The sequence below is a fragment of the Orycteropus afer genome, unplaced genomic scaffold (genome assembly GCF_000298275.1).
Source record: "Orycteropus afer afer isolate SDZICR_OR568_19922 unplaced genomic scaffold, OryAfe1.0 scaffold00012, whole genome shotgun sequence".
Lineage (NCBI taxonomy): Eukaryota > Metazoa > Chordata > Mammalia > Tubulidentata > Orycteropodidae > Orycteropus > Orycteropus afer.
In genome coordinates this window covers 22,369,344-22,380,551 of record NW_006921599.1, presented here as the reverse complement: position 1 = coordinate 22,380,551, position 11,208 = coordinate 22,369,344, and the positions used below count along the sequence as shown (strand labels likewise).

General features: G+C 35.9%; 1 pseudogene; it reads left to right on the top strand.

Annotated features, from left to right (window-relative positions):
* The first annotated feature begins 4,781 nt into the window (after nt 1-4,781).
* LOC103206885 overlaps nt 4,782-11,208 on the top strand; it is an 8,748-nt pseudogene continuing 2,321 nt past the window's right edge.

Genomic DNA, 11,208 nt, shown 5'->3' with positions numbered 1-11,208 from the left:
AAATTATCCTTCCTAGGTCTAACTTGACTAATTACTGCTTCTATCTCCTTGTCATTCAATCTCTCTAAACCTCTCTTCCTTACTCTGTAAATTGGGGACAAAAAAAAAAATAGCGTTACATAATGCTAAAATCAAAATAGATAAAGAAAGGGAAGTACACATTAGAAAACTAAGTATCATACAAATATGCTATTTTTATAAAAGACAATTCAGAATGTGTAAAAATCAAGAAAAAATGAGGAAAATATAATGAAAGTGTAATGGGAAACTGAAAATCCTACTTTCTGAATTCTTAGTCTATCTTTCCTGGTTTTAGTATGTCAATTTTGAAATCTGGACTTCATCTATAGATTTTGATTACCCTTTGATAATACACAAAACTGTTAACTAAGTGAAATCTAATGCTTTATATTCAAGAAACTGCAGGTTAAAAAGTAGTAAATTTTAAAGTAAATGCCTTCTGTTGTTTTACAGATCTTCAAACCTCAACCAGTCTCCAGATCTCACCTTCATCATTTCTCTCATTTCCTTTTGGTCTAATTAATCAAAATCCTTCCTAGAATGTTCACTTCTGGCCAGTATGTCTTCCTGAATATGAATAAGAAATAAAATTTGATATTTGATATGGGGGTAATCTCAGTGATGACAATGGATGACTAGGTAAAGGGAAGAATGTCTGATTAATATATTGGTGAAGATGCCAGAGACTTATAAAGCCAATATCTGGGGAAGGCAAAGCTGAAGGAGTTCCATATCTTCTGTGGTGAAGGGTGCTTCCTGCAATTATCGCCATTATGAAGGGGTCATCATGGAAAGGTATGTGCAACAACTGATCCAGTTGTTAGCTTTATCAACACTCCTTTGGGGGTATTCATTTGAAATTTTAGCTGATTTTTGTTAGCAAAAGCTTTCTAGTTCTCACCTTTCAGAAGTTTGTGGAAAGTCTAAGAGGAAAGTATTGTGGTTCTCAACCAGGGATGATTTTTCTCCCCAGGAGACATATGACAATGTTTGGAGATGTTTTTGTTTGTCATAACTAGCATCTTCTTGCTAGGCACCAGGGATTCTTTTGAACGTCTGACAATGCATCTGACATCCCTCCACAAGAAAGGTATGTTGTTGTTGTTGTTATGTGCCGTCGAGTCGGCCCCGACTCATAGCGACCCCTCCTTGGGTTTCCGAGGCAGTATCACTACGGAAGTAGGATTGCCCAACCTTCCTTCCGAGGAGTGGCTGGTGGGTTTGAACCGCCAGCCGTCTGGTTAGCAGGCAAGTGTCTTAGCCACTATGCTACCAGAGCTCCCACAAGAAAGGTATATACAGTCTTAAATGTTAGGGTTGAGAAGTCCTGGACTAGAAAAAGACCAGAAGAGCTTGAGGGTCCGATATTTCATCTCAGAGAACAGACACTAAGGTTTGCTGGCTCCCAGAACTCCTATATGCATTGGAAAAGTTCAGCCTGATGAAAACTTTCAATTCTGAACCATGATATAGACAATGATAACATATGTGTCTCTTATATTACTTTGTTAATTTGGTGTAAATCAAATGACTTTTCAATTAAAAAAAAAAAAAAGGCAGGCTAGTAATAACTAATTGCCTTCACACTCTTGGATGACCTTTAGAAAGAAAGGAAATTAGTAACAATCATAAAATTTATTTTCTGAATTAAAAACAAAAGCAGTTGCCTATTTTATCTTGTCTTACATTGTGAGAATCCTTCAGAAGATAAAAGTGCAGACAAAGACACTCAGAGTTAAAAAAATCTATCAAATTATATTAATTTTCTAAAATCAATACTCCAATTTCTCAACCTACAAAGCTCACTTCATTTAGATATGTAGATAAAATAGCCATTCACTTGTATTTATAGTCATATATCCAGTCATATGACTACACCATGTATAAATTAAACTTTTCAGAAGTATTATGTTTTTGGAAAATTTAAAGTCTTATATTAATTATCTGACAACATTAATATATTTTTCATTTTTCACTGAAAAAGCTTATTTAGTTATTCTATATCCATTTTATGTATAAGCATCTTATTCCCCCTAAATCTAGCACTGGACTAGTTTTATTTTGGACATTACACTTGGATTTAGTGAAGATTCCATGGAAGCTTAGTTTTTGAAAAGCACATAGTTATAGCAGATATTTATTTGGAGTAGTTGCATGAAGTTAAAATCTGATTTTAATCTGGTAGCTACATGAGATTTCTTTCCTTTTGAAAGTATAATTTGTTATTATCTTATTAGCCCTGATCATTATCTCAGGAGCTCTGTTGGCATAGTACCTAAGGCATGTGATTCCTATCCAGAAGGTGGGAGGTACAAACCCACCAACCACTCCTCAGAAGGATAGTTGGGCGATCTACTTCTGTAGTGATACCACGGTAGTGATACCCCAAGGAGGGGTCTCTATGAGTCAGATCCTACTCGATGTCAGTGGGTTTGGTTTTTTTGGGTTTGGCCATTGTCTCATGAAAAGTAGGTGTTTTATAGGTAGAACAGGAAAAAGTTAGCAAAATCAAGCTTCCTAGAGCCTCTGTTATCAAGTAATCAAAAGCAAAGCATTGTTCTTGACAAATACTGGCAGTGAGTGGCCTCTGCAAACTATGAGCCCTCATGACCTCATGTACAGTCCCTGTAATTCAAATGATCACCAGCCCTTGGGTATGTGTATGTAACATGATGTAATGGAAAAGACCACAGTATTGGCATCCTCCCTCCTCCATCTGTTTATAACAATGGGACCTCAGAAAAATAACTTAATTTCTGCACGTTGTTTCATCAAAAGGATTTGAAAATAATAATAAAGCCCAATGAACCTTGCAGCATTATCATAAAGCTCAACTGGGAAAAACTTCAAACGCCTTTGGTAAAATGTTTAACCAAATGGATGGCATTATTATGGTAAATTACCAGACACAGCCTACCACATCATTTTTAAATTAGAATTCTCTTCATACTCGCTATTAGCAATCAATCAATCATGTGTTTATTCTTATCTGTCATTAAGATAAAAACAAACTGGCTAATGGTGCTATTCTTGACAGTTTTTAACATGAAAGTATTGAGCAACATAGAGTTAAAAATATCACAGTCTCCTCAAGACCCTCACTATTTAAAATGCTGCAGGAAGTCCCAGAACATTAAACTCCCTTGAGAAAATGACCTAAACAACCTGGCTCAAAATTAATTTAAGTTCCAAATGTTAGCAAACTACAGAAGCACTTCTGACCAATACAAGAATGCACAAAATAGAGTATGTCTCAAACTGTATATCTGTGTAAATATAATTATATATCTAAATTTACACAGTGGAAGGTGTTGATTCCTCCCCCTCAGCTATTGCAGCACCAAATTATGCAGCTGGGGGTAATGGGAGGAATAAGGCATCTTCCATAGGATTGCTTTTGATAATGTTGGCTGAATAGATGGTCTCAACATGGCTCATGTTTTAATTTAAGCAGCGTCTCTCTGGCTGCTGCTGCTGCTGGTGTCAAACCTACTCCTGTGCAAGAGTGTGGACTCTATACCCTACTGTTCTGGTGAAGATATCTACTACAGTTTGGCCCTCTTAGTCCAGTTTCATTGTGCAGTCTGTCTCTCTTCTTCCAACCATAAACTTTAACAGGAATGTTCTTAGAATTTGTAAGTATGGAACTTCTTGCTTCCTCTCAGAATGAACCTTCACATGAATCATAGAGCCTCTAAATGTTCAACCAGAAAAATTTATGAGCCAAATTTCAAGCAATTTAATGTAATAGGTAAAAGAGGAGTCAAATAGCACACAGTTTACACACTTAGTTGCTAATCAAAAGGTTGGTGGTTCAAGTCCACCCAGAAATACTTTGGATGACAGGCCTGGTGATCTACTTCCAAAGAATCAGCAATTAAAACACTATGGAGTGCAGTCCTCCTCTGACACTCAGAGAGGTTGCTGTGAGTCAGAATCAACTTGATGACAACTGGTTTAGTGTTTAGCTGAAAGAAGACATCAGCTAATGAAATGTGGAACAAGAAGAAAGGGGCAGATTCATGACATCTCAGTGTTCCAATTCTCTCAAAAATTACAATGTTTTTTTTTGTTTGTTTGTTTCCTCTAATTCACCTTATTAAAAAAAAAAAAAAGCAAGTATTTTTTGAACACTTGACAGAAAGTGCTTCCAAGTGGGGCTGAGGAAGAGGAAAAGTGATGATTTCTTGTTCTTGCAAGCAGGGGACATGTCTCACCAGGATCCTTCATCTACCTCCTTTTAGATACCCTACAAATGAGAATGGCACTGCTACATATTGGTTGGATTGAACACCATTACATTAAGGTGAATTTCATATCAGGAAAACAAGCACGTAATACCTTTTCATACACTCCCAAAAGAATCATTGTTGTACTTTCTCCAGTATATAGGTTTATAACTACAAAAGAGAGGGTGGTTTGGAAGTAGAAACAATTATCCTCTTACTAATTGAGGTACTTTTGAAAGTTGCATGTTAACTTTTTTCAGTCAGTTAAGAAGCAGGCAATAGGTTACTGCTTCAGTAAACCAAAGGGACTTCACAGAGAATATGGTTCAATGTTTGCAATATATGTTCACATAGTTATTTTCACACACTTATGGGCCATCTTTTGTGTTCCTAATCTTCTAGTAATCATTTACATTTTCACAACATTTTGCTAAACATTACTTTTTTTTTTATCAATGTATTAGGTAATTTTTCTTCTGTTCCTTTTCTGTCAATTCCTATAATCTTATGATTTGTTTTCCTCTTTTGGTCATGGTCAACAAAATCGTATTCGGCATCTATGAAGAAAATTATAAGGTACAAGGTAGGTGGATATAGAAGTTAATCAAACAAAAGTTATCATTGTATGATGCCTATTAAATCAACCATATCAACTCTGACCCATACCAAACAAGAGATTGTGCAGCTAAATAGATCCACATACACTATGGCATTTGGCTCAAATAATAAATACTAAATTAAAACGTTTACTACTTCAATTTTTTTTCTATTTTTAGTGTTTGCTCTCCAAATAGTAACTTGTGGAAAGGGTGATATTAAACAAGGGAATTGAAAAGAAAGAAAGAGGTTGGAATTTAGGAAAATTTGATGAAAATAAAAGCAAGTTTATAAAGATAATAGAAAAGAAGTAGGGAGAGAAAATTTTCCTAATTCTTTAGTTTCAATGTTTATTTAACTCAAAAAAACCAAAACCATTGTCATCAAGTTGATTCTGACACACAGTAACCCTGCCCCATAGAGTTTGCAAGTCTTCATGGAAGCAGACTGCTTCATGTTTATTCCATGGAACAGTTGGTAGAATCAAACCTTTGACCTTTTGGTTAGCAGCTGAATGCTATAACCACTGTGCCACTAGCGCTCCATAATGTTTATGTAGCTCTCATTTAAAAAAAAAAAAAAAAAATCACCTTTATCAAATGTACTAATATTCTGCTAATGGATTCATTTTTCAATCAATGCCCAAACAACCACAACTAATTGTCTTTGCTTGATCATTTCTAGGATGAACGGTTCGGCCAGGAGAGGGAGTTCATAATCAATGCCACCAACAGTTGTCATATTCTTCCCTCTCTACTCCTCAAGACATGGAGCAAGCCCAGCAGACCTATGTGAGTCTCTTATCCTGAATTTTCATCTAGAAGACTGAGGCAGGACACTGAAACTACTCAGCTGTAGTTTATTAAATGTGTTATAATAGGTCATAGTAATTGCATATACAGAGAAAAGTGGAGGAGGAATAAGCAAGAAAGAGAAATTTTATTACATTGTTGATGATTTATGGGTAAAATAAAATGCTAGCATCAAAATAAACAGCAATCCATATGCCCTCCATGAAGCCACCAATGATTTAATCAATGTCTTGTACATGGATTACAGATATGATAGCTTGACGTGAGTTGGACTCCATGAGTAAAATATAATATTTGCAAAATTTATGTAGATGATAGAAATTCAAGTTCAGTTTTAATTATTAAACATGTGCAGTGGCTCCTACATGAACAACATTTAATATTACTAACCTCTGAACTCTTAGAATCACCTCTTTCTGGACTTTTAAGTCTCTCCTTCTGATTCTTCTTACTTCTCTGAACCTTACTTCATTATTCTTCACTGAAACTAATGCCCTCTTCTACTTAATTATAACTTACCCTAAACAGCAACTCCTGTAATACATTTTGCTTCTCACAACTGCTAGTATTGCCTCTGTTCTGATGACAACAAAACATCCCTATCAAGCCCCAATCATTTACCTAAGTTCAATTTTTTATCCTTATAATTGGATTCTCTTCTGATACAGTGTCATAACCACACTTAACATGATCTAAAATACCCACCATTACATATATACCCTCACACGTACAACACAATCTCCCCTTTACAATTTTATTAATGACGCCAGTATTCTTTCTGCTAATCACATTACTAATCATTGTCATCATAGTAATAAGGGGAAAATAAGACAATAAATTGAGTATTTATTGAGAGCTACTAGATGTTCAGACATTTTAAACACATTACTGCATTCAGTCCTCACAAAAATCCTACAACATAAGATGCTGCTATTGCTTTGCTGAGATAAGGAAACAGAAACTTAGAAAGGTTATGGAATTTGTACAAGACACATGGGTGATAAACAAGGAGGCTGAGTTTCATCCAATTCAAAGCCCTCATTCTCAATCATTATGCTACAATACTCCTAGAAACACTGTATGTCCATTCCCTATCTGACCTGCACCTTCTTACAGCTCCTTTCTTTCATTTTCCAGAACATGTTTCCATTGCAATGTCAATGCCATCCTTCTCTATTCTTTATCTCCATTACCACTAGACTAGTTCAAGGACATCAACGTAGCAAGCATTTTAAAGCAGACATGATCAGCTACTTGGAGTTTCATGTATGATCTAAGTAAAATACATGAATGAGGGAGCAAAACTTACATCATGCATTGCTTTGATGCTGTTATCAGAGATAACACTGTGCCATTTTATTCCACAGCAAATCCACAACATATGACTGCTCTGAGAGCAGGAGGTGGACAAGGGATGGGATGTATTGTGGAAAGCATGCTTATGAATGCCATATCTTTTTCAGTGTCTCTTTGTTCTAATATTATTATAAAATATAACTAAAAATCACCACAAACAAATATGTGAATGAATAATTTTATTCATTTAGTATAAATGAATCATCAAGTGTACATGATATGGGCCCCTGGTCATTGACACTTGTAGAATCTGTCTGTCCTGAAACAGGTACTATAGGCACGTGCTCAGTTCCTAAAAAAACTCATTGGTTTCTCCCCATGGACAAGCAAATCAATCTAATATAAATAAACTCACTGTGTGATAGAATTTCAGAGGGAAAACAAAATTCTTCATGTTATAAATCAGAACTTGACTTAGAAGAAGTTATTATTTTAAAAAGACAGGTTTTTTTATTATTATTTACTATTATTTTAATAAACTATAGGTCAATAAATGAGTCCTGATAGTGCAATGGTTAAGCGCTCAGCTTTTAATCAACAGGTTGGTTGTTTAAACTCTTCAGTAGAAAAATGTGGTGATCTGCTTCTGGAACTTTTTAGAGTAGTTCTACTCTGACCTATAGGGTCCCTATGAGTCTGACCCATCTTGACAGCACACAACAATGACATAGGCCAATAGCTGAAATTTTACATTTCTTCAATTTGTATCACCTACAGAAACATTTTTACATACACATAGAAATAACAAAGAGATAATTAGGTACGTCTTTCTTAGCAAAAATGACATGTAAGTAAACCTGTTGTATCATACTTACTTTACTTAATTTTCTTTTTTATGACTGTAGGACCAAGACCTTCTGAAGCTGGTACTCAGTCTCCTGCACTCCTGGCAAGACCCTCTGATTCATCTAGTCTCTGAAATGCGTGGCATGCAAAATGCCACAAATGATATTCTGTCAAAAGCCATCGAGACACAAGAACAAAACAAAGAGCTTATGGAGAGTTTGGAGAAGATAATCAGCCAGGTGCAAACCTGCTTTCATTTTCTCATAAAGGAAAAAAATGTCATCTGTGATGAGGAACGAGTGTCTCACTTTGTAAGAGAGAAAAGTAAGCACTGTAGATTGTAGACTGTATTAGATAAAGCAAGGGGTAGAAATTCATTATATAATTCTCACTCATTGCTGTTGAGTCAGATCCGTCTCACAGAGAACCCTCTTTGGGTTTCGAAGCCTTATTACTACGGAAGTAGATTGCCCAACCTTCCCTTCAAGGAGTGGCTGGTGCGTTTGAACCTCCAGCCTTCTGGTTAGCAGTCAAATGCCTTAGGCATTATGCCACCAAAGCTCCCCATTGTACAATTAGTATGTGATTTTGACATATTTGAGTTACAGCAAATCACACATGTAACTCTCTTCTCTCTCTCTCTCTCTCTCTCTCTCTCTCTCTCTCTCTCTCTTCGGTACATAGTAAAGTAATATGTATGTATTTATGTATATATGTAAGTTCATAAGTGATGTTTCCAGCCCTCAAAGACAAAGAAGTTCGGATTTATAAAGATACTGAAAATAAAAGGCAATAATCTTTACACCTAAAAGAGAAAGAGACAGAGAGGTATTCAACTGAGGTCAGCGCTGACTTAAAACTGAAATTTGGGAATGGAACCCCACCCTAAGTCTGGAACTACCTCTCACAGATTCTAAGGCAAGTCAATCTTAGAATTCTACTGTGATGTTTAACAGGTGCACCATTTTCTATGTTAAACAAAACCATTCTTTAATGGTTGATTGCCCCTTCCTGAGGTCAGGTGGTTAAATATCTTCAGGGAAAGAAAACTAGAGCTGAAGATGCACAATACATGTTTCCTTCAAAGTATCCCAGGGCACCCACTATTGAAATTCTAGGGAGATTTTTCCTGTTTTCTCTCAACACAAAAGGATATGAATGAGAAGGAAGAAAAGAAAATCAGAATCACATTGGCTGCTGCCTCACAGCACTAGATTTCAGGGGGCAGCCAAAGAAGGTTATCTATTTTGAAGTGTTTTTTTTTTTTTTTAGCTTACAGAAAATTATCTCATTCAACTTTGTCCTTGGAGTTCTAAAATCCAATGTACTATTGCATTTAATCTCCCCAAATAATGTGTCATATTTATGTTGGGTTAATATTTGCAATAGTAATATATCAGACAGTGTTTCACTGCTATTTGTAAGGTTTGGAAGAAAGTTGGAAGATGATAGCTACCTGGTCAATTGACAGGAAAAGATTCATATTTGTACCCATTCCAAGGAAGGTGTTCCCACAGAATGTGGAAATTATCAAACAGTATCATTAATATGACACGCAAATAAAATCTTGCTGAAGATAATTCAAAAAAGTTGCAGCAGTATATTGACAGGGAACTTCCAGAAATGCAAGCAGGATTGAGAAGAGTACATGAAATGAAGGATATCATTGCTCATGTCAGATGGATCTTGGCTCAAAGCAAAGTATACCAGAAAGATGTTTCTTTGTGTTTTATTGACTATGAAAAAGCATTCGATTGTGTGGATCATAACAAATTATGGATAACATTGAGGAGAATGGGAATTCCAGAACACTTGATTGTGCTCATGAGGAACCTCTACGTAGACCAGGAGACTGTCATTCGATCAGAACAAGGGGATTCTACATGGCTTAAAATCGGGAAGGGAGTGCGTCAGGTTTGTATCCTTTTACCATCCTTATACAATCTGTATGCTGAACAAATAATCTGAGAACCTGGACTATATGAAGAAGAACATGGCATTAGGATTGAAGGAAGACTTTTTAACAACCTGTGATACACAGACGACATAACTTTGCTTGCTGAAATTGAGAATGAGTTGAAGTACTTATTGGTGAAGATTTAAGGCTACAGTCTCCAGTATGGATTACATCTCAACAAAATGAAAACGAAAATCTTCACAACTGGACCAATAAGCAACATCATAATAAATGGAGAAAATATTGAAGTTGTTAAAGATTTCATATTACATGGTTCCATAATCAACACCAATGGAAGCAGCAGTCAGGGTATCAGACAACATATTGCACTGGCAAATCTGCTGCAAGACCTCTTTGAAGTGCTGAATAGCAAAGACCTCTCTTTGAAGACTAAGTTGCACCTAACCAAAGGCATGATATTTTCAATCACCTCATATGGATGTGAGAGCTGGACAATGAATAAGGAAGACCGAAAAAAAGTTGATGCTTTTGAGTTGTGGTGCTGCTGAAGAATACTGAAAGTACCATGGACTGCCAAAAAAACTAACAAATCTGTCCTGGAAGAAGTGCAGCATTGCTGCAAGCATTCTTGAAAGCAAGAATGGCCAGACTTCATCTCACCTACTTCGGTCAGATTATCAGAAGGGACTATTCCTGGAAAAGTATATCATGCTTGGTAAGGTGAAAGGTCAATGAAAAAGGGGAAAGCTCCCAACGAGATGGACTGACATAGTGGCTGCAATGATGGACTCAAGTATAGCAAGGATTGTGAGGCTGGTACGAGATCGGACAGTGTTTCATTCTGTTGTACACAGAGTGGATTTGAGTAGGAGCCAACTTGAGGGCACCTAACAACAACAACAATATTTGCAACATGTATCTCTACTCAGTTCAGATAATTTCAACATTAGTGAGGAAACAGCTTTCTGAAGTTCAGAAATAATGTGTCATCTAAAGAAAAATATATGATTATAGGAATAATAATAGAAACAATTTTATATATCTTATTATGTACTAAGTACATGTTATCCTGTACCATTTTTGTCATTTTCATAGGAAAAGAATATATCCAATATAAATACAATGCACAATTTAATCTTAGAAAGTATTAGATAAACATCTAATCTAGATTTTCGAGTTATTTTCTTCATTACAGTGGATCTATTTTTGGAAGTAACAATTTAATTTGTTCTATGATGCTGTATCTTTTTTCCTATTGCTTATTTGCTTATTCCTGGTTATGTCATTGTCCCAGACAGTAGATTTTGTCCTAATGCTCAAGCACCAAATATAAAAGGCATAAACCAAAAAACCAAACTCACTGCCTTCGAGTCAGTTCTGTCTCATAGAGACCTCCATTGGTTTCCAAGGCTATAAATCTTTATGGAATCACATTGCCTCATCAATCTTTTGCAGAGCAGCTGGTAAGTTCAAACCACTGGACTTTTGG